The sequence below is a fragment of the Dipteris shenzhenensis genome, chromosome 8 (assembly GCF_047967505.1).
Source record: "Dipteris shenzhenensis isolate YYH24624 ecotype China chromosome 8, Dip_SZ_1.0, whole genome shotgun sequence".
NCBI lineage: Eukaryota > Viridiplantae > Streptophyta > Polypodiopsida > Gleicheniales > Dipteridaceae > Dipteris > Dipteris shenzhenensis.
The window spans coordinates 43,882,753-43,906,404 of record NC_141603.1 but is presented as its reverse complement, the minus strand read 5'-3'; the positions used below and the strand labels follow the sequence as shown (position 1 = coordinate 43,906,404).

Here is a 23,652-nt window from a genome sequence, read left to right as displayed (position 1 = left end):
GTTCATAAGCATGACGAATGTAGTTGGAGCATTGGTAAGTCCAAACGGCATTACCAAAAACTCATAATGTCCAAACCTGCTTCTAAAAGCGGTTTTATGCACATCTTCGGCTCTAATACGGATCTGATGGTGGCCACATTTAAGATCTATCTTACTAAAAATTACAGCCCCATGTAACGCATCTAGCAAATCATCGATCCGAGCCATCGGATACCTGTGCTTAATAGTGATATTATTCAATGCTCTGTAATCTATACAGAGGTGAAAAGTATCATCTTTCTTCTTTTTTAATATCACTCGCGAAGCAAAAGGTGAGAAACTGGGTTGAATCTACCCCAGCTTGAGGTATTCTTCCAGTTGTCTTCGTACCTCCGCTTCTTCGGTAAAACTTAATCTAAAGGAAGATCTATTTACAGGTTCTGCCCCCGGTATTAGTTCAATCTTATGCTGAACATTTTGCTCTGGAGGTAACCCATAAGGTAACTCATCCCTAAAACAATCAGAGAACTCCTTTGCTATTTGATTAGCCAGCTTGGCCATCTCTCCATTTTGGGTAACATCGGTGCTAGCCGAAGAACCATCAATCGGCTCTACTGATGCTGTACAAAGAAACAAAAACTCTTCTTGAGCTTTTCGAACTTCCATTACGAAAACCAACGGTCCTTGAGGTATATCTTTTTCACCTCGTAAGACATACAGCACATCATTCATCTTGAATTGATAAATGTGCTTTTTCCAATCTATGGCTGGATTCTTCCTAGAATGCCAAGCCTTACCCAGGGCTATGTTTGTGTGAGCAAGCTTTGTCATTTCAAAATCAAGCTTCTTAGCAGTCCTGAATTCGAAGTTCCAACTGGGTGATCCTTTGGTCCCATACTTCAATTGAACTTCCATCTGCCATTCTAACTGTATATGCATAGTCAGATGGGCTAGTCTTTAATTTCAGCCTCTTTACAAGCTTGGAGTTAATTACATTGTGCGTTGACGCTGAGTCAAACAACACAATGACGTCATGATTGGCTACTTGCCCCTTCATCTTAATTAACTCCGTATCGTTAAAGGCTGTATACCCCGTTGCTGCGGGCTTTGACAGGACATTATCAGGTGCACTAGTTACTAGCTTAGCAACAAACACACATAACAAAACAAGTTCTGATCTTTGAGAAGATCCCGCTAGCTGAATCTGCATCTGTTCTGCTTTGGGACTTTCCTCCATTTCCACGTCGCATTCTGAGATCACCATCTCAGCCATCTGACGATCCTTGTTTCGTGGACAATCTTTCCACTGATGAGGCTGAAGGCATCCAAAACACAAGCCTTCTCTCGTCACTTTTTCTCTTTGCTCTGGGTTCAAAGAAGACTTCGATCAAGCCCGGGCTGCCATTGGTGTTACTTTTCTTTTCATTCCAATGGTGGTACTTGGTTTAGGAGTCTCAACTGGCTTCGCCTGCTTGGCTTGACCACTAGGCTGTGAGGCACTCCCTTTGCTAATCCACTTCTTCTTAAACCTAGTTTTCTTCGGGTACTCATAGCGAGTCCCAACCTGCACAAACCCACTTGGTCTGTTCCCTTTGGCATCCTCATAGTTCAGGGCTATGGCAATTGCTTCATCTTGTTCACATACTTAGCCTGATTTTCCATCTTGATCCGATCATTTAGTCCAAAGATAAAATCTTTTACCAGGATTGACTGAGGTAGATGTTCATAAACTTTCATTATACTTTCTCTGAACTTATCAGTGTATTCTGCCACTAATAAATTTCTCTGACGAAAAATTCGATACTGATCCCAAGCTTGGGATGCTTCGTCAGAAGGTGAGAAGTGTTTTCTAAATTTTTTTTAAACCCCTCCCAAGTAGTGGATGCCACTCCATCTTTTTGCTATTTTATCCACCACCTATCCACTGCCTCATTAAACATATGGGTGGCCTCGTGGATTTTCTTCATATCATTCCTGATTTCACAAATGGCGAAGGCCTCGTCCCATTTGTGTAACCAGGTCTCTATGATATCGGAACTACAGTCAAACACCCGCCAAGAATACTTTTCCGGCCTATAATTGGCAATATTAGGCACCTTAGCCCTCCTAGGCTCAACCAATGAACACTGGTTTCAGGCTCCATTGGAGATTCACCTTTCTCTTCACAAGATGGTCTAGTAGACATACTATGAACCATTTTCCTGAGCTTGGATTGTCCTATATTTGCTTGTAACTGTTGCGCTAAAATCTGTTGCAAGGCATCCTCTAATAATGCAATTCTATCAAATAGTGTATGGCCTGCTGGGCGTGACACCTACGGGGTCGGCCGGACTCCCGACTCTACGGGATCCACCCTAGAAACTTCTTCTTCTTCCATTTAGGTCAATGGGTGTGTGTGTGTGTGTTTTTTTTTTTCACACACTTGAATTGTATCTACAATCGAAAGTCCAACTCCCAAAATTACAACTAACTAGACATATATCAAACTGCAAACCAAAACCGCTTTTCCCTATGCTAGGAAAACTCCTGCAATCTCAGAAACCTATGAATTAACATATACCAAAACTGATTTTAAAAAGCATAGAAAACTACTTGGTCATTCATGCTGCATGGAGAGATCAATTTGTCCCTGCAAGCCACTCCAATACGGATTTATGACCTGCCTTGTGACCACGAACATGCGGGACTGTCTACATCTTCCCACGAGCTCATGCACCAGCAAAACAAAGCACGCACAGTGCCTCTCCAAAACCCAGTTAAGTTCCTAGTCTAGCCAACTATGAGCAAGGAAACACACGTAAACCTATACGTAACCCTTGTACAATCTTCTCGTTACTTGCAGCCATCAGTCGTATCACCATCAAAGTGAACGAGCTCTATACTCACTCCAAGGCTTTCTCCAATGAGACGTCAACGTATGATTCCTACGTGCGTTCACAATACCTATGACTAAGCCTTCAGAAGTTATTGTCTGATATCTGCATAACACTCGCCGATAACCAAGACCTCCAAATAACACAAGCAAGTCCCGTGACGGCACAGTAGCCCTCTGCATGTAGTCATAAACTCCAGCAACCTCGCCTGTGAAGGGAGCCACTACGAGGTCTGAGTCATTGTGAAAGCGGCTGTCACATTCGTGTGCTGCTATGCTGAGCCGCCATGCAAAAGCTTACTGAGGTCGTCGACTAACCAAGGATCTGTAGTGTGCTGCTTGTCAACGCTCAACGTTATCCACTCTTACCGGCTAGCTTTGCCATCCGCCCAATTCACACGAATTTGTTGACGATCTACACCCACATGACAGACCAAGGAAAGCCCAACACACCCAACGCTGACGAGCAGCGACGATGATACCAATGAGAACAACTCCCTCGACACCTCAAACGTGCTTTGCACTCTGAGCGAAGCGTCGCTCCAAACTCCCACAGCCTAGTGCAATCATGCGACCAATGCTCTGATACCAAATTATCACGCTCACTATAATTAAACTGCTTCATATCGTCAGTTCAACGATCAATCACGAGGCAGGCACTCAAAGTTTCCTCCCAGCCAACCTCAGTGGTAGCAAACTCTCAGAACAACCAACTACATGAAGGCTCCAGCTTGCAGATTCCGCCAAGCCCCAATTCCCTAGATGGATCTAGTATGCCACATGTCTACATTTGAGGGCATCTCCTCAATGCATCATTTACCCCTCTCTTGGGATATCATTGAAATCATTTGCCCCTTGGCACATTTAATGCATTTAGACCCCTTAGCCTTAGATCCACCTAGTCTTGTGCCATGTCACCCTCACCAAGGACCTTGACCTTGATTCATTTTTGATCATTTACGTGAAGCCCAAACAAATATAATACAAACATTGATCCTTTAAAGGAAAATGTCGGCTGACCCTTCCGAGGTCATGTTGCCTCAACTTGAGCGTAACAACAGCAGAGAGCCCGAGGAGCTCCGAATACGGCAATGGTGGAAGCCGAAGACACTAGCGCAACGAGGGTCGTGAAGGAGCCGATCCAGAGCCCCGACGAGCCTAATCAGCAAGAGGGACCTGTGGTCGCCCTTTTCCGTCCTCCTCCTCCCCCTCCCCCAGACCCCTCCCCCTCCTCCTCTTCACGTCCCCCTCCCTCCCCATAGTTCGCACCACCCCCTCCCCCCCCCTTAGCCCCCCCTTCTATGGTCACCCTCATTACCCACCCCCCCGCTCTCTGTCCCCCGCGTCCCTACCTGTCACTCTCCTGCCGCCCCCCTCTCCACTTCAGTAGTAGCCTCTTCCGCTTCGACACCCCTGCCATCAGGCAAGGGAACGACGACGCCCCCTTCTGCTTCCTCATCGCAGCAGCAGGTCTGCTCAGAGAGGGATCCTGAGGGACGAGGCTCGTCTTCTCGGCCAGCAGCTCCCAACTTCCAGCCTGGGCATCCCTTACCACGGGACTTCTGGAGATTAGGACCCTGGGACTATCTAGAGATTCCGGACTCTTACCCTTTACCATTAGAGGTCACGCTCATGGTCCTTCAGCCCCGAAAGAGGGGTTCAATCAGTGCAGTGGGATCTCAGACACACCTCGTTTGGAGATTTCCATTTGCCTCCACAGGGTTGGAGAAGTGGTCCCTAGAGGTGTTTGATGCTATTTTGGGTAATCAGATTATGCTCATGATGGACGAGTGGATGGGACCACAAGGACTAGATCTTTGGTACACCCATGGCGCGGAGGTGAACTTTCAGCTGAGCTTCACGCGCGGGGAGTGGGTGTGTGGTTTGGCGATAGGAGTTATCAAATTGCTAATGGAGGCAAAGGTGAAGCAAGCACACTTATGGCCCCTTCAGACGTGCACCGAGGTGCTCGGGGTGGAAGCCTCCTTCATGATGAAGCGGGCACGGAAGATCGGTATTGAGCCGGTATCCACCCTAGTACGACGCCGCACAGACACTGACTACTCTCCCTCCAAACCCCCGGTAAAATCACACAAGGCAGTCTTTCTAGGACAGGCACCCACTCACAGGAGAGCCTTGTTCCTGACTCCCCTGTCCTCATGAGCTGGACCATAGTGAGCTGGAACGTACACGGGCTCCACAACCGTGTTCGTAGTCAGCCGCAGTACCTATTGCTCCGGCAAGAGTTGCAGAGGGCAGTGGTAGGGCAAGCAGTGGACATCCTTATGATTCAGGAGCACATGTTTTCAGTAGCATACATCAGACGACGCCATCACCTTCTCCCAAGGAGAGGTCCAGAGGAGTGGTCTCCCGCAATAGGACGGAGCAGAGGCGTCTACATCTCAGTCTCACAAACTTTGGCTTCATAGGTCTACGATCAGGGTGAGCTCATTCCAAGATGGGCAGTTTGGATGGGAGAGTCCAGGATTGGAATCCTGAACGTGTATGCCCTAGCGTGTAGACAGCACCACCCGACCTTTTGGAGGAGGCTGTTAGAGTGTCTTCCGGATGTTGATTCCTGGATTGTTGGAGGGGACTTCAACAACCTGGAGTTTGGGGAAGACAAACAGGGCAGCACCTCATTCTCAGAGATGCCAGTAGCAGAGCGTAGCACCTGGGAGCAGTTCATTTTCATGATCAGTGGCAGAGACCCGTGGAGAGAGCCAGAGTTCAGCAAGACTCCTCGTAGCATTCTCTTCTCCTTTGGACAGAGGAGACACGATGGATTGCTCGAGAGATTAGACCGCTTCTATGTTGGGGACTGGGCATTACACAGAGGCGGTTCTACCGGGATTCTGGCAGGTACCACGATGTTCGACCACTCTCCAGTGGTACTTCACTTGGATCAGCCCCGCCGAGGTCTCCCCCAGAAGGGAGTCCGCATTCCAGAGGACCTCTTGCAGGACGAGGAGATTCAACAGGTTAAGGCAGAGATCTGGGAGCACTCAGAGATGGCACCGAGCGAGGGCTGGGCTGCGTGGGTGGCCGATGCAATTCAGAGGAGCAGTGTGCAGCTGTAGGCTCACGCCCTTAGGCAGAGGAGGACCGCTCAGGAGCAAGAGCGGGCTTTGAGGAGAGACCTTGCCTACATCAAGAGGCTCAGGGAGCAGGACTCAGTTTCTCAGTGGCTTAGTGACCGATTGGAAAGCGCTCGTCTCGAGCTTCAGGACACAGAGTTGCGGCGGGCTGAGTTCTCCTACCATTCCTCCCGGTCCCGATGGGTACAGCAAGGGGACAGGATGACGAAGCAGTTCTTTCAGACCACTGGGGCCCGGATCGACCGGCACACAGCTACAGCATCTTCGGGACTCGCAGGGCATCATGCACACTGACCCGCAGGAGATTCTTGACATGACCACCGAATCTTATAGCCAGCTCTTTCAGACAGAGAGGATGACCCCATCTGGTCCTGTGGCCCGAGAGCTAGTTTGGAATCATGTTCTGACAGTAGTCTCGCGGGACTTATGCAGCAGACTTGAGGAGCCCTTCACAGATGAGGAGCTCTGGGAAGCCCTCAAGGCTCTCCCGACCCAGAAGTGCTCGAAGGTCTTGAATTTGCGGTTACGGCCTCATCTTACCGACATCAACCATGACACACAGACTGGGTTTGTCCAGGAGCGCAGCATCATGGACAACATCTTCACGTTCTAGGAGGCAGTGGATTGGTCCAGGGAGGAGTCACAGCCACTGGCCATCCTTCTCTTGGACTTTGAGAAGGCCTATGACAGGGTGGAGTGGTCTTTCCTGGAGGGCACTATGAGGAGATTAGGTTTCTCAGACAGATGGGTCAGAGGAGTTTTAGCGCTATACGCAGGGAGCTCTAGTCGGCGGACGGAGGACACACAGGCGAGGCCTTTCCTCTCTCTCGCTCAGTTCGCCAAGGCTGCCCACTAGCTCCCTTCCTCTTCATGTTTGTAGCAGAGGCTCTAGGCTACTTTCTGAGATCACAAGTGGCGGGTCTCACGGGGTTGAGGCTTCCAATCAGGCAGGAGGAGGAGCTCCCTGACTCAGAGTTTGCAGACGACATGGCCTTGTATGTTGAGGGCACCACAGGGAGTCTAGAGAGAGTCAGAGGCACCTTGGCTATCTATTGTGAGGCCTCGGGGGCACGGATGAACTGGACGAAATCCATAAGCTTCTTCAGGGGCTTTCAGGAGACACAAGAGATTCGTGAGTGGGGGAGTGACTTTGGTTTCAGATGGATACCGTGGGGCCAGACAGTGAGATACCTCGAATGCCAAGTGGGTATTGACATTACAGCAAAGAAGCAGATTGCCGTGGTCCTTGAGAGTGTTCGGCGCAAGTTTCTCTATTGGAGTTCGGCCAAACTCTCCCTCGCAGGTCGCACCTTAGTGGCAAACCAGGTCCTTCTTGCCACTGCCTGGTATATTGCCTCCTGTTGGTGCTTTCACAGAGGATGCATTGGGCAGCTCTCACGGTTGGTACGGAACTTCCTCTGGGTAGGTTCAAATGGCATGAGGAACTAGGGCCCGAGTAGCTTGGCAGATGATGATCATGCCGCAGGCACTAGGAGGCTTCGGTATCATTGATCCGGAGATGCAGAGCAAGGCCCTTCTGGGCAAGTTGGTGGTTTGTGGCCTCACCCCAGGTGCCGAGTCTTGGAAGCTCCTCTTACAGAGAGGTCTTCTGAGGAACACCCCATGCACTGGGGGACAGTGGCAACCTTCACATAGATGGATCTTCTCAGAGGCCCCCCTTACGGGGAAGGGCTTCCCCCTGATGAGGAGTCTAAACAGGGTTTGGCAAAGACTAGCAGGGAGTCTCATCCGTGCTCCACCCAAATGCAGAGAGGAGTTCGAGTGTCAGCCCCTTATGTGGCACCCAGAGGTCAGAGATCAGGAGGGACGTATGCTTGGGCAGCGGACTCACATTGGTTGGGCACAGTTGGACAGTGGTCCAACAAGGTCTTTTGGTTGCTGGAGCAGACTACCTATGGAGGTAGAGACGAGGCTTAACGCCCTAGCATATCTGAGAGGGGCAGGGCAGCGGATGGGTGAGATCGACTTAGCCATTCCTAAGTCCTGGTGGGAAGGACTTCACATCTGGAGAGACAGTAAATGGCTAGGGCAATTTTCCCGTACTGGGGTTTCCTTGAGTATTTTGATGCAGTGCGGTAGCATGCACCCCGGCTTCTTCCGTGTAGGACCTGGAGGCCTACTACAGCCCCTCACTGGGAGTGACCCTGAGATGGATGGGGGTCTTGATGGGATACACTGGCAGATGATCAGAGTGGTAGGATGCTTGAGGAAGGAGTGGCACATCGATCCTCCCAGTATCTCAGAGCAGGTTGCTTCCAGATGGCACCTCTGGCTATGGAAGGGTAGACCCCTGAGGGAGGTCTTGTGGGACCCCAGGGAGTGGTTCTGGCCCTCTAGGGACGGCCTAGCTGAGATGATAGATGAGGTGTCTTTCTTTTCCTACACCATACAGATTGGTAGGAGACTTCAGATGGACTCGTCGAGATGGACTCCTTCGAGGGAGAGACACTGGGAGACCCAGACAGTGCCTCGGGATGTTCGCTCCAGGTTTTGGACACGGTTGTGGTCCAGCTTGCAGCCGAGGAAGATTTCTTACTTCTTCTGGCTGGCAGCCCACGGAGGCTTGCCCATCGGCCCGTGGTTGGAGCAGATGCGAGTGGAGGGGCAGTGCCATTGTTGCTCAGATAGTGTCTTGGAGACTATCCCACACTGCCTATGGAGCTGTCGTAGCACAACAAGGATGTGGATGAGGGCCCTCAGGATCATGACACGCATGCAGAGTCTTCACAGAGACTACACCTAGGGGATGGTGTCTTGGTTGACAAAGGGAGGACACGCGTTCCAGATTGATGAGATCTCCCCAGCCTACCGGATACAGGGTCAGAGCATTCAGAGGATTGCACTCCATGAGGCAGCCCCCTCTGACACCCTAGCTCCTCCTTCCCCTAGGGAAAACAGTGTTTGGGAAGTGGTAACCAGCATCACGGCTTGGAACATTTGGGTGGCTCGCTGCAGTCTCATGATGGGAGAGCACTCGGTTCCACCCTCGGCTACCTTGGTTGCCATCTGGTAGGATATCATTTATACTCTACGGTCCACCTGGAAGCGTGGGACGCTAGGCTCCAAGGCGACTATTGAGAGGCGTGCTCGTTTCTGCAAGGCTTGGCCTGCAGGTGTTTTCTACATCTTCATTCCGTGAGGGATTCGCTGGCTGTATAGTCCCCCCACTTGGCTGTTAGCCCCAGTTCCCGAGATCCCCTAGGGAGTGAGCTGAGCTTCTCTGGAACAAGCCGGTTTTTCTTTCAGCCTTTTCCGGTTTTTTCATACTCAGCACCTTCGGGGGTGTTGTCTTGTATGAAATCTTTCAAGCATTAATAGAAGGTTCCTTTCTTTGAAAAAAAAAAAAAGCCATACAAAGCCTCAAATGGAGTCACTTTAACCAAAGCTTTGGTAGGGCATCTGTTCTGAATATAAGTGGCTGTCACAACCGTTTCTCCCCAAAAAAACCTTTGAGACTCTCTTGAATTTCAGCATGCATCTCGTTATTTCCATGAGAGTACGATTCTTCCTCTCAGAGATTGAATTATGTTGTGGTGTGTAAGGACATGTCAAGTGATGTTTAATCCCATGTTGCTTCAAAAATCCCTGGAATGCATGTGACATTCACTCTCCCCCTCTATTTGAGTTGAGTGTTCCAATTCTAGAATTGGTTTGGTTCTCAGCCATAGCTTTGAACTCCTGAAACCAATAGAACACCTCAGATTTTTCCTTCATGAGAAAAAGCCATGTGGACCTGGATCAGTCATCTATAAAGGTCACAAAGTACCTTGCTCCTCTATGCGTGGGAATAGTCATGGGGCCACATACATCACTGTGCACTATCTGCAACACTCTGGTTGCCTTGACCCAATTCTTGCCTTGTTTACTGAATGGCAAGCGATGCAATTTGCCAAGTGCACACCCCTCACACACTTCATTTGCTGATTGCTGTAATTTTGGCATTCCCTGAGTCATATTATTGTTGTACAAGTAGGACAATGCCCTGTGATGGACATGTCCAAACCTAGCATGCCATAAATCAGCCTGGGAAGTGTTTGCTACAGCCAATACCTTCTGATCATAAGGCTGAGCATCAAAGCTTGTATAAGCTTCTGTCATATGTACCTGTTACTACAACCTCATACCCTTTCATTGGATCCTTGATCCTGCATTGGTTATCCTGAAATTCGACCAACATATGTTGATCATGGGCAATGTTTGAAACTGAAATCAGATTTTGCCTCAAATCTAGAACATACCAAACATCTCAAATATACTTAACTTTCCCATTATCAAGCTGAATGGGAATGTGCCCAACTCCAATGATGTCTTGAGAAGCATCATTGGCACATGTAACCTGTCTGCCATGAACAGGTGTGATGCTCTCAAACCACTCCTGGCGAGGAGTCGTGTACTTAGTAGCACCACTGTCGATATACCATGTATCACTTGCAACAAGGGAAGCATCCCTTGATTGATTTTCAGCATTCAAATCCCCCCTGGCATCCATCTTCTCATTAAATGCAACAAACACAAAATCTCTATCACCTTGGGCAAGATGAGCTTCACCATGTGCATCTGAAGCACGAGTTTCAGTGGGGGCAACAAAATTACTGCTAGAGCTGTCCCTTTGCCTCTTCTTTTCATTGGCAATCCTTTTCTGACACTCTGCGATGTAATGCCCTGGCTTCTTGCAATAATTGCATTTGCCCTTTTTCTGATTTTTGCTTGAACTGCTTGCATTCCCCTCCTTGGGCTGAGTTGTACGTTTTGGCTCAAACTTTTTCTGAAATTTGCCCTTTCCACCCATGGTAAGCGCTTGCTCACCGTGACGAGAGGCTTTGGCAAAATTTGAGCATCTCTCCTCTTCCTGCAACAAAAGCCCAACTAACTCATCGAACAAGAGTGGGGCTGCCCTGAGAACAATGGTCAATGAAGTGACCAATGTGCCATGTGAGGGCGCTAAGCTATTAAGAGTAATAGAGACGAGCTTCTTGTCTTCTATTTCCTCATCAATACTTGCGAGCTGATCACGTAGATCAATGATCCTAGCAATATGATCAGTGATGGCCTGGCCATCCTGCATCTCGAGATCCTTGAGCTGATTTGTCAAGGCAATGGCCCTTGCCTCATTCTTAACATGATACTTGTTTGCCAATCTTTCCCATGCTGCCTTTGCATCCTTGCATGACTTGATAGTCGTCATAATGTGCCTCTTCACATTTGTGGCAATCAAAAACATCGCTTGGGTACTGCGGCGGTCAAACTTCTTCTGCTCCTCCGTCGATGCTATGGGACTAGCAGGAGGGGTTGTAGCAGTCTATTGTCTGCCTGTAGTCTGACTTGAAGAAGCTATGCTGGATGTAGATGAGCCTGTTGGCCTCACCTCACCCCACTAACAATATCCCACAAGCCCTTACCAACCAATATGTTCTTAAGCATGAATGACCACAAGGCATAGTTTGGTCCATCCAGCTTGTCACCCTCACTAACAATATCCCACAAGCCCTTACCAACCAATATGTTCTTAAGCATGAATGACCACAAGGCATAGTTTGGTCCATCCAGCTTGTCACCCTCGGACAAATTGCCAAAACTGTCTGAAAGAGTCAACATGATGTAAAATGGGATACCCACAAGCTGCAAATGTACCTGCAAAAAGAACTGCAAGTCCCAAAAGTGCAACTGGCTGCAAAAAGAATTGCAAGTCCCAAAAGTGAAACTGGCTGCAAATGTGCCTGCAAATCCCAAACTAATACTGGCTGCAAATGCAAAGTACGACTGGCTGCTCTGAAATCCCACTGACTGCACAATGCAATCACTGCAAAAATGGCATCAACCAATCACTGCACTCTGCTGCAATCTGAAGTGCAATCCCAAACTGAAAATGCACAACCCAAATTTGAAAGAGCGCACCCACGAGTGCTCAAATGCATCCAACGGAGCTCAAAAGCATCCACAACTGTAAAGTAACTGCAAATGCACCCAACAATGCAGAGTATCTGCAAATGCACCTGAGAGTACAAGAGTATGGGCTGCAAAAACAGTCCCGAAGCGAAATACACAGCTCAAAACACTTACTGGAAGTGCAACTTGGCCCGAACCACCTGCAAAACAGTCCACTGACTGTGTGGGCAAACCGAAGATGACAAAGGAGCTGAAGTGAGCTGCTTGGAGCTAAATGAAGCTGTCGGGAGTACTTCTGAACACAACACACGTGTAGAGAAGAGCCTGGAGCTGAAAAGAGTCCAGATCTGAGCAAAAAGGCCGAAAAACAATCAAAAACTGATCGAATCGCCTTCTAACAAGTCGTACGGACTCGAAATCAGGTTCTGACAAGTTGTACGGACTCGCGGCACTGTCACACAACTGTACAGCCAGATCCGTACGGACTGTACAGACAAAACCAGATTTTATTTTATTTTTAATTTTTTTTTTTGCCTGAAATGGTGCGGGACAGGCTTGTTTGTATGCGGGCACCTCAGAAATTTTGAAAAACATCAAAATCGGACCTCAAAAGGTCAAAAAACAGCTGTTGGACTGTTGGAGCTGAATGTGAGAACCAGGAACGTGCACTGGAGCACCAAGCTTGCGTGAGTCTGGAAGCAAGCGCGAAAATGGGCTCTAGAGACGGAAGCACTCTGATACCAAATGTAGGAACAAAGTGGAGACAGGTTGTGAACACAAGTGAGAAAGAGTGCACACACAAGAAAGCTCCAATAGAAATGTTCAAATGAAACAATACAAGTACTTGGTATATATAGTACCCAAGTACTACTGGTCAACCATAGGGTTGACTTTTTATGCCTACAACACCATATCTTTGTAATCTCTTACAATTTATTCTTTAGGAATGAAACTGGTAAATACAACAAGGGCTTACCCTTGTGCTCTGCCCCACGGGCTATTCCACTATCCAAGCCAAACCTTGGCTATAACCTGCATTCCATCCTAGTGCACACACTAGTACCCAAGTGCCAAGGCAAAGCTAAGGCATTCACCATTTGTCCATGACCAACTGTAAAGGTATCCAAGCATTCCACAAAGACTGTAACCAACTATTAATGACCAGGCATCCATACACTTCCCAAAATGCTCAAGCAGCCTCAAGGTTTCCAAAATGCAATACACTGCCCCTCTGACACTCTCCCAGGCACACCCTTTTTAACTGAGTGTTTGCTTAGGCCTGTAAGGTCGAGAGGAAGCTCCAAACAACAAATGGAGCAACAACAAGCTTCCAAAAATCACCAAACCAGCTTCAACTGACTTCAATCGAGCTCCGAAATAACAACAGATCCAATGTGGAGGCTAGCAAGAGGAACTGGCAGCTAGGAGAGGGGAAGGAAGATAGAAAGGAAAGCTTGGAGCTGAGAAATGTGAGAAAAGCAAGGCTCACTGGTGAAGAGGCCAGGGCAAGAGAAAGAAAGAAAGAAAGAAATTTTATTAGAGTCTTCGGAAGACCGATGGGTCTATGAGACTGAAAGAAAACCTGATACAAATCACAGTAAGGGTGGAGCTACTGAAACGAGCATCATCACCCGTGCTGAATCCTAAGTCTGATCATACATAATCAAATACATCTGGATGTAACAATGAAAAGAAAAGGACTGGAGCGGAGCGGAGCGGAATCCTCCGTATGTCATGTCCCCCTGGCTGGTGCATAGCCGGTGATGGGACGCTGGTGCCCGTCAAGGGGTGTCGTGCGTCTCGGTCTCCTGGACGAGGCTCGACGCAAGATCAGAGCCACAGTGACTCCCGTGGGACATATCCCGGGTCTAAACAATGACGGGAGGTCCCCAGAGTGATCTATATGTCCCCTCGATGTCTCGTGTGTCGTGCTACGATCATCGGGTCGAGGTCTTTGTCACGTCGGCCGCTAGAGACTGGACGATCAATGTCACTCGATGGGAAGAACTCTGTGATCCTGCTCTGAGAGGTGTCTGATGATGTGGCCAAGCCCCGTCGCCTGAGTAAGTACTCTCTATGTCGGATTCCCTCGTGAATTAAGTCCGTGAGGCATCTCTGATCTGGGTAGGCGAGGAATCTGGAAAGGAGCCCGGAGCCGTCTCTGAAGAGGCAATGGTAGCGACCTCGGATCTCGTAGTACACTGGGCACCTGAAAATAAAATGCTCCTCCGACTCAACCTCCTGACAGTCGCACAATATGCATGGTCTACCATGGCAAGGTCCACCCAGAACACGTAGCCTATCCTTGAAATGAGTGGAGAAGCCTTTGAAGAGAGTGCCCAAGCTGTCCATACAGCAGCCTTTAGTGTCCGTACAGCCAGCAGCATTAATGACACCCGTACAGCCAACAGCAGCATTAATGACGTCCGTACAGCCAGTCATGAAACGGTCTGAACAGCAGCGATCAAGGGTCCGTACAATCAGCCTTGGGATGCGTGCCTCTTCCATACAGCCAGCAAGAGGATTCTGTACAGCCCGTATTGAATCCCATGCAACAGCCCGTACAATCCATGATTGATGCTTCCGTACAGCCGTACGGAAGCCTTGGAGAGAGAGCGCCACAGAAAGAAAGAAAGAAAGAAAGAAATTTTATTAAAGGTCCACGGAAGGCCATACATGGCCTATGGGACACAAAATCATCCGAAAGGAAAATACATCATCAACGATGCGCCAACTAGGTGGCCTCATCGTAATACCGCTAAGATGCCAAAAATGGCTACAAAAATCCTAGATACAAAATGAAATGAAATAGAGTACCAAAAATGCCTAGATACAAAATGTAAAATATGAAATATGAGGAACATCGTCTTCCCTAAGGGGTCTGTGATCCAAAGAAATGATGGAAGTCATGGCCATCGACCATGCCTCCTGCCATGAGTGTGAAGATCTGGGCAAGTGTCAAATGGGCTGCTGGCGGTGCCAAGTCTCCATGGAGCAATCTCCTCCGAAAATCTGCCATCATCCTCCGTCGTCTAGAAATAAAGCGATGGGTACGGCCTCTGTGTAAGATCATCCTGCGGTGCTGCCGGATCATGTCATATGTACATCCTCGGGGTGGAACCATCGGTGCTCTCTGGCAAGATGGGCTATCTCTGTGCTCATGGTCCTGCGCCTCGTCCTGCTCCTCATGAATAACCAGGTCTCTGGCAGGGATGCGACGGTGCTCTCTGAGGAATCTCTCTCTGTATCTGGTGATCTCCCTGATGAACAACGCTAAGCAATACTGATCCTCATACTCCATAATCCGAGAGAGAGGTCCAAATCCGTGCCCAAATAAGCAGTGAAATCTGCCACGGATCTCATAATATAAAGGGCATCTGCAAACAAAGTGCTCCTCAGTCTCCACCTCCCCCAAGGGCATATCCTAGTCTCTCACCTGGGTCTATGTCCGGTAGCTGTACGACGCATCCTGCCGGCCTCAACGTCTAATCTGTGGGAAGATACCTTGAGCTGGCCCAAGGCAATCCTGAGTGAGTGCAACATATGAACGCCGATATATCCTGGGGATATGATGAAGCCATCCTCTGAAATCCTGAGAAAATGGTCACGATATGTGGCCATCTTCGTAGGAAGCTCCGTGGGATGAACCCAAGTGCGAAACGTGTGTAGCTGCAACAAATCTGCCCTGATAACTTGGCTGAGCTCATGTCGAGTGAGAGGGAGGCGAGGGGCATCTATGCTGTATCGAAATGGTGGCAGCCTATCCATATCCAAGCCCTGCGAGGTGAGCCATGTGGAGAGTGTGTGGTACCAACAAAAAGTATGACCTCTCTCCGCTAACATCTGCGAGGATGTCAGTGCTAGCCACGGTAATCGTGCTCTGCCTGCTGCTGAGTCTCCGAGCGCCCTGATCCTATGCAAGTATGTAACTGACTGAAATGCTGCATCTAGCGCTAGGGGTGTAGCTCCGAACTCTGCGAACGTAATCTGATGCGGTACCATGGGCTTCGCTCTGATCAATCTGGAGAACATGATGATCTGTAACCTCTCTACTCGTCTCCAATCTGCAACACTGAGATCTCCTGCCCAAAAGGGGCTAGCATACATGACTGCAGGTCTCACCAGCGTATCAAAAAGTAAGGACTTCGTGTCGGGATGCTGAAAATGTGACTGTGCACACTGCCTCTCGAGAAGAGCCAAGGCGGCATACCCTCTACTGATCCTATCTCGTGCTGCATGCGTCATGGTGAAGACTGGACCTCTAAATGTGGCACCCAAATATGTATACTCCCTGACTAGCTCCACCTCCTGCCCATCAAATGTGAAAGAGAACTCGCCTCTCCTATAAACCTGGTATGACGTGTTGAAGACCATGACTTTGGTCTTCCCAAGGTTTACAGACAACCCTCTGTCCTGACAAAAGCTGTGGAGTGCATGGAGATGTGCCTGTAAACCCTGCTGGGAGGAAGAAATAAGAACCACGTCATCTGCATAGAGGAGAATCGGTATCGTGGATCCTGCCAGTAAAGAACCTGTACCACCCATCGTCTGTATGTACATCTCTAACTCATCGATATAGAGACCAAAGAGTGTCGGAGACAAAGGACACCCCTGCTTCACCCCTATCGTACTGCGTACTTCCCCCGACAGCCCCGCCCGTGTCTTGACTCTACCTCTGACTCTCTCATACAAGGCCATGATCGCCCATTGAATCTCCCCAGCAAATGAGAGAAGAGACCTCGGGATGCGTGAAAATGAGAGAGAAAACCAGCAACGTCAAAAAGTCCGTACAAACATTAATGGTGCCTCAAGATTCATGAGAGAGGAATGAAGGGGGGAGATGCATGCATGGGGGATTGCCACATGGCCCCTCATTAATGCTCTAACCCTCCCAAACCAATGGAACATTGGTTTGCCCCTCACATTTAAGTCTTAGCCCCTTCTAACCAATGAAACATTGGTTTCCTTGGGCCTAACTTTAAGAGCCCTCTAAACCTTGCCTTGCCCCTAGCAAGTAGGCCTAGTGTGTGCACCTAGGGACTTCTGGGAAGTGTCGCTTCCCCTAGCTAGCCCCCTAAGCCAAAGTTAGTTACGGTTCATAACTTCACATCCCCGTGACAGGATCTGTGGACCGTAGCTGTCTCCCTTGTCAAACTCTCCTATTCTAGCCTCTCTACTAGATCACGGGAGCAGCACCATGATTCTCCTCCCAGCCAATTCTTGCTAAGGCTCACAAGCGAGACAGAGATCTGCATTTTAAAAAAATCACGTGAATCAATTTCTTCTCATCTCTCTCTAGCCTTAGCAAACCCCAAATCCCTAGATAGATCTAGATGCCACATGTCATCTATATAGGGCCTTCCTAATGCAACATTTCACCCCTCTCTTGGGACGCATTTAATTCCTTGCCCCTAGGCAATATCTCAGCACGAGGCCCTTGGTCTTAGATCTATCTAGTCTGGTGCTATCAGCCCTCACCTAGGACCTTGACATTAAATCCCTCCCGATCATTTACATGAAGCGCAAACACATATATTACAGAGATAGATCCTTTAAGGGAAATGTCGACTGATTCTTCCGAGGTCATGCTACCTCGGCTAGAGCGTAACATTCCTTCCCTCTTCAGACATCAGCGTCCTCGATGATAAAGTCTGGGAACACTCTCCGCAACTGATATACGGATTCCCAGGTAGCTTCGGATAGAGGCTGACCATGCCATGCAACCAACACCGTGGGTATCTTTCGATTTCGTATTTGCATTGTTCCTCGGTCCAGGATTCTTGTTGGTTTGCGCCTTGCAATATCCTCTATCTTCTGAAACAAAACCACACCTTCGATTAGTGAGTCACCTATTTGTAAAAATTTCTTTAAGCGCGAAACATGAAAAACCGGGTGCACCTTACACCCCTGTGGCAATTCTAATTTATAGGCTACACTGCCTATTCTCTTTAGAATTAACCACGGCCCACAGTATCGAGGTGATAACTTAGCACACTCTCCTGAAGTCAACGACTTCGAGTGCGAAGGAATTCTAAGAAAAACTTTTTCTCCTTCTTCAAATACTCTTATAGACCGATTTTCATCCGCATACACCTTGGCTCTATCCATAGCCTGGCGGATATTAGCTCTCGCAAGTGCTAGCATCTCCCGCATCTGAACTACAAAGTTCGCGGCAATAGGCACTTTCTGAGGTACTCCAACTATAGTTGGATTGGCTGGTCTATAACCATAGTTCAGCTCAAACGGACTGAACCCAGTAGATGAATGTTTCCTATCATTGTAGGCAAACTCCAACAATGGCAACCACTTGTCCCATGTATGTTGCCTCAATGACACATATGCCCTCAGCATATCCTCTAAAGTCTGGTTGACTCTCTCCGTCTGACCATCCGTCTCAGGATGATCCCCACTACTCATTCCTAACTCAGTCCTCAGTGTCTCAAATACCGCTGTCTAAAAATGACCGGTAAATCTGACATCTCTGTCTGACACTATGGATCTAGGCAATCCATGCAGATGAAATATATGTCTAATAAACAAATCCGCCACTTACGGGGCACTAACAGACTCTCTAGTCGGAATGAAGTGAGCCATCTTGGTTAGACGATCAACCACCACAAGGATAGAATTATACCCTCCTTGTGTTGTAGGTAGCCCTACAATAAAATCCATGGAAATGCTCTCCCACTTACTTAGTGGTATTTCCAAGGGCTGTAAAAGTCCGGGTGGCTTCACCCGCTCGGCCTTACTTACTACGAGGAACACCGTGTCACATATTCATGAATATGCTTTTTCATCTTTGCCCAAAAGAAATCTCGCCTCACGAGATCATATGTCTTCTCGACTCCTGGATGTCCCGCACACGGGCTATCATGGCACTGTCGAATGACTCTCTGCCTGAGATCATTCTGACCAGGTACTACAACCTTGCCATTTCTAACTAGCATACCATCCCTTATGGTATATCTTGCATAAGTTTGGCCTTTTCTGGATGACAGGTCATCCTTTTCACTTTCCCCGGGTTTTAACACATGAGCTTTAGGCCATAAGCTCTGGACAAACTCGTCCACTTTTTGAGTTTCTCTTATCTCGGTCATTAGAGCACTCTCTAATACCGTGAAACTCAGGTTGTGCATAATGCGAGACAACGCATCAGCTACCTTATTGTCTTTTCCTCTTCGGTACCGAATCGTTAGATTAAACTCCTGCATGAGCTTTGCCCACCTAGCTTGGCGGCCCCTCAAGTCAGGCTGTTTACAAAAATGTTTCAGAGTATCATGATCTACATCCACATAAAACTCCAAACCATACAGATAATGCCTCCATGTTTTCAAAGCATGGATAACAGCATACAACTCCAATTCATGAGTTGGCCAATTCCTTTGAGAGGGAGAAAGCTTCTTGCTTTCAAAGGCTACTGGCCTTCCCTCTTGAAGGAGGACTGCTCCTACCGCAATGCCACTTGCATCGGTTTCTAGGAACAACGGTTTCTGGGGATCAACTATTTTTAACACCGGTCCTGAGACCACAGCTTGTTTTATGGTGTCAAAACTTTCTTGTTGATTCTGTCCCCAAATAAAAGGTACTTTATCTGAGGTCAGATCAGTCAATGGCGATACTATTCCGGAATATCCTTTGATATGCCTTCTATAAAACTGGACAAATCCCAAGAATGATCGCAACGCGGTCAGACTCTGAGGGATTGGCCAAGTTAGTATCGCAGCCACTTTCTTCGGATCCATTTCTACCCCCTGTGGAGTAATTATGAATCCTAAATATTCAAGCCTAACCATACACAGTATAGTTTTCTTTTTATTTACATAAAGACTGGCTTTCCTCAAAGTACTGAACACTACTCTTAAGTGTTCACGATGCTCAGTAACACTTTTACTGAATATCAAGATATCGTCAATAAAATGTACTACGAACTTTCCGATATACGGACGTAGTAAATCGTTCATAAGCATGACGAAGGTCGCTGGAGCATTGGTAAGTCCGAAGGGCATTACCAAAAACTCATAATGACCAAACCTGCTCCTGAAAGCGGTTTTATGCACATCCTCGGCTCTAATCCGGATCTGATGATAGCCGCACTTAAGATCTATCTTGCTGAAAATCACGGCTCCATGTAATGCATCTAGCAAATCATCAATCCGAGCCATCGGATACCTGTGCTTAACAGTGATATTATTCAATGCTCTGTAATCTATACAGAGGCGAAACGTATCATCCTTTTTCCTCTTTAATATCACTGGTGAAGCAAAAGGTGAGAAACTTGGTTGAATCTGCCCTTGAGGTATTCTTCCAGTTGCCTACGCACCTCCGCTTCTTCAGTAAAACTCATTCTATAGGGAGGTCTATTTACAAGTTCTGCCCCCGGGATTAGTTCAATTTTATGTTGAACTTTCCGCTCTGGAGGTAACCCATAAGGTAGTTCATCCCTAAAACATTCAGAGAACTCCTCTGCTATAAGATTAACCAGCTTGGCCATCTCACCACTTTGCGTAACATCAGTGCTAGTCGAAGAATCATCCACCGACTCTACCGATGCTGTGCAAAGGTACAAAAACTCTACTTGAGCTTTTCTGATTTCCATCACGGAAACCAACGGTCCCTGAGGTATATCTCTTTTACCTCGCAAGACATAAAGCACATCATTCATCTTGAATTGATATACGTGCTTTTTCCAATCAATGGCTGGATTCTTCCTAGAATGCCACGCCATACCCAGGGCTATATCCGCATGAGCAAGCTTGGTCATTTCAAAATCAAGCTTCTCAGCATAGTCCTGAATCCGAAGCTCCAACTGGGTAACCCTTTGGTCCCATACTTCAGTTGAACTTCCATCTGCCATCCTGACTGTGTACGCATAGTCAGATGGACTTGTCTTTAATTTCAGCCTCTTCACGAGCTTGGAGTTAATCACATTGTGAGTTGACGCCGAGTCAAACAACACAATGACATCATGACTGGCCACTTGCCCTTTCATTTTAATTAACTCCGTATCATTAAAGGCTGTATACCCCGTTGCTGCGGGCTTAGATAGGATGTTATCAGGTGCACTCGTCACTAACTTAGCAACAGACACACATAACAAACAAGGTACTAACCTCTGAGAAGATCCCGCTAGCTGAATCTGCATCTCTTCCGCTCTGGGACTTCCCTGCATCTCCACGTCGCACTCTGAGATCACCATCTCAGCCATCCGACGATCTTTGTTACGTGGACAATCCTTCCACTGATGAGGCTGAAGGCAACCAAAACATAAGCCTTCTCTCCTCGCTTTTTCCCTTTGTTCTGGGTTCAAGGGAGACTTAGACCAAGCCCGGGCTGCCATTGGGGTTACTTTCCTCTTCACTCCAATGGTGGTACTTGGTTTAGGAGTTTCAGCCGGTCTCGCCTGCTTGGCTTGACCACTCGGCTGCGAACCACTCCCTCTACTAGCCCACTTCTTCTTAAACCCAGATTTCTTCGGATACCCATACTGGGTTCCGGCCTGTGCAAACCCACTTGGCTTGCTGCCCTTGGCATCCTCGTAGTTCAGGGCTATAGCTATTGCATCATCTAGCGTGTTCGCGTACTTAGCCCGAACTTCCATTTTTATTCGATCATTCAATCCAAATATGAAATCTTTCACTTGGATTGATTGAGGCAGGGGTTCATCAACCTTCATTACACTCTCTCGAAACTTATCAGTGTATTCTGCCACTGATAAATTCCTCTGACGAAGGTTCCTATATTGATCCCAAGCTCGGGATGCTTCGTCAGGAGGTAAGAAGTGTTTCCTGAACTCTTTTTTAAACCCCTCCCAGGTAGTGGATGCTATGCCATCTTTTTGTTGTTTAATCCACCACCGATCCGCTGCCTCACTAAACATGTGGGTGGCCTCGCGGATCTTTTTGATGTCATTTCTGATCTCACAAATGGCGAACGCCTCGTCCCATTTGTGTAACCAGGTCTCAATGACATCGGAGCTACGGTCGTTCATCCGACCAGAATACTTTTCCGGTCTGTAATTCGCAATATTTGGCACTTTAGCCTTCCTATGCTCGACCGTATGGACACTAGACTCCAGTTCCATTGGAGCCTTTCCCTTCTCTTCTCGAGAAGGTCTGGCAGACATACTCTGTAACGCTCTCCTAAGTTCAGATTGCCCTGCGTTGGCTTGTAATTGCTGCGCTAACAACTGTTGCAAGGCATCCTCCAGCAATGCAATCCTGCCAGATAAAGTGTGAGCTACTGGGCGCGATCCCTGCTGGGTCGGCCGGACTCCTGACTCACCAGGGTCCCTCCTGGAAGCCCCTTCTTCTACTTCCATTTAGTTCAATAGGTGTTTTGTTTTGGGGTTTTTTTTTTTTTTTTTAAATAAATATTTTTTAAAACACCCCTAGAACACTGTAATCACAAGCTGACACAATTCAGTGTACTGACACTCTGAACACAATTCCCTATACTAGGGAATTCCTGCAATCCCACATTCACACTGATCAAGCATTTAATACAGGCATATATCACAGATGGCGCTCTTCCCTATGCTAGGGAAATTCCTGCAGTCTAATTCCAACTGAAGCACACAGGCATATCCTCAAGCATAATCTGTCCTTGCTATAGCATCATAAACTGCGACCTCTGCTAAAACCACAAAAGTCTAACTGCTTCTGACAAAACAGGAATGACGAAAACCAAAAGGGAAAATAGATAAAGTGCTCCCTGGAAACTCCCCGCAATTCGAATCCCGCAGCTTGCAGCCTGCACGTACGGCCTGCTCTCAGCTCTCACAAGTCATCCGTACTCTGACGGTATATGCGACAGGGAAGCAGTCGACAGTTGTTACCAACAGCTCTCCACGGGCTTCTCTATGCACCGAATAGCCTCCCGCAAGGTCACCTCGACAAAATAACGATACCATCTACAAACGACCACCGAACACAAACAGCAGTCGAAGACCTTCGTCAACGAACCTCTGTCAGGCCCGATCAAGCTATGACCAGTGCAGGAGGGCTACGCTCAGACACGTCGTCATCACGTCGTCGTAGTCCATCGCATGGAGGTCATAAGTAGCAGGACCCTCCTGCGCTCTTCATCCCTTGTTTCGTCGAGTCACCTGCGTGTCCGGTTCCACGCACGTCACATTTCTGTGCCAGGCTTTCCGTTGATCCGCAGTCAATCACAGACCGCCCACGTCGAAGGACCTTCCCTCTCTTGATTGCGTTCCTTCGAGTTGCCTTACGGGAGCGCCTTCTATCACAGACTCCCGCTGTTCATCGTCACAGCACACAGGTACTTCGACGATCCCACGCTATACGTCTCATGAGGTCACCGTCGGGTGATTCGCCACCAACGCTCCACTTCGTAGCCTTCTTCAGTACGTCACCCGTCCCTTGCTCTCTACACAAGGCTCTGATACCAATTGTCAAACTCTCCTATTCTAGCCTCTCTACTAGATCACGGGAGCAGCACCATGATTCTCCTCCCACAGCCAATTCTTGCTAAGGCTCACAAGCGAGACAGAGATCTGCGTTTTAAAAAAATCACGTGAATCAATTTCTTCTCATCTCTCTCTAGCCTTAGCAAACCCCAAATCCCTAGATAGATCTAGATGCCACATGTCATCTATATAGGGCCTTCCTAATGCAACATTTCACCCCTCTCTTGGGACGCATTTAATTCCTTGCCCCTAGGCAATATCTCAGCACGAGGCCCTTGGTCTTAGATCTATCTAGTCTGGTGCTATCAGCCCTCACCTAGGACCTTGACATTAAATCCCTCCCGATCATTTACATGAAGCGCAAACAC

General features: G+C 48.1%; 1 protein-coding gene across 1 annotated transcript in view; it reads left to right on the top strand.

Annotated features, from left to right (window-relative positions):
• LOC147899557 (uncharacterized) overlaps nucleotides 1–23,652 on the top strand; it is a 406,773-nt gene that overhangs the window by 376,781 nt on the left and 6,340 nt on the right. The window lies entirely within an intron of this gene.